This window comes from Parus major, chromosome Z (genome assembly GCF_001522545.3).
Source record: "Parus major isolate Abel chromosome Z, Parus_major1.1, whole genome shotgun sequence".
Taxonomy (NCBI): Eukaryota; Metazoa; Chordata; class Aves; order Passeriformes; family Paridae; genus Parus; species Parus major.
In genome coordinates this window covers 69,639,491-69,640,430 of record NC_031799.1, presented here as the reverse complement: position 1 = coordinate 69,640,430, position 940 = coordinate 69,639,491, and the positions used below count along the sequence as shown (strand labels likewise).

General features: G+C 40.9%; 1 long non-coding RNA gene across 1 annotated transcript in view; it reads right to left on the bottom strand.

The window, feature by feature from the left end:
• Positions 1-804: 804 nt before the first annotated feature.
• LOC107215944 overlaps positions 805-940 on the bottom strand; it is a 438-nt gene continuing 302 nt past the window's right edge. Inside the window, exon 2 of the long non-coding RNA XR_001525309.2 lies at positions 805-936. This is a non-coding gene — a long non-coding RNA (uncharacterized LOC107215944). The remainder of the gene's footprint in view (positions 937-940) is intronic.

The window sequence follows — 940 nt, the reverse complement described above, 5'->3', positions numbered from 1 at the left end:
ACCCTTTATTTTTAAGCTGCCCCCGGGATAATTCCACAAGTCCGACACATGTTGTCTGAGACTATCAGTGGAAATGGCAACACCGGAATGGAACTCAAACACTTTTCAGTAAGTTCTGGTCCAGATCTAATAAAACAGATCTGGGATGTGATTGCAAGTGGAAACCTCATGTAGGAGCTTGGAAATGTAAATATTGTGATTCTTATGGCGAGGCAACTATTGTTGGTGGACCACTAGGCCCTAGAAGCAAGCTGTATTTTGACCCACCAGTTCAGTTTGACCAGAAAGGTCCCTTCGCTAATGAGACCTGGGCTCTAAAGGGGCATTACTGGATTTGTGGCCAAAATGCTTACCACAAGCTACCCCCAAACTGGTCAGGAATATGTTATGTGGGGTATATTAGACCATTGTTCTTTCTGCTACCACAAGTTCAAGGAAATCAGTTAGAAATCAAAGTATATGATGATCTAATTAGAGAAAAGCGGTCCATTGATACATCCCTGGTTGGAAAGAGCACCCAAAAGTGGAGAAAAGATGAATGGCCACCTGAATGAATCATGCAACACTATGGACCAGCTACCTGGAACCCAAATGAATTAATATCAGGTGCCAGAAAACCCATTTATAATCTAAATCAGATAATTAAGTTGCAAGCTGTCTTTGAAATAATAATCAACCAGACAGCTACAGCTCTTGACCTTCTTGCTGACCAGTCTACTCAGATGAGAAATGCAATATTTCAACATCGGATGGTATTAGACTACTTATTAGCAGAAGAAGGGGGGGTGTGTGGAAAATTTAATGACTCAAACTGCTGTTTGCAAATAGATGACAAAAGAAAAGTGGTAAAACAAATAACAAAAGGAATAAGAAAGTTAGCCCATGTACCGGTCCAAACATGGAAAGGATGGGAATGAGACATGTTTTCATGGTTACCTGG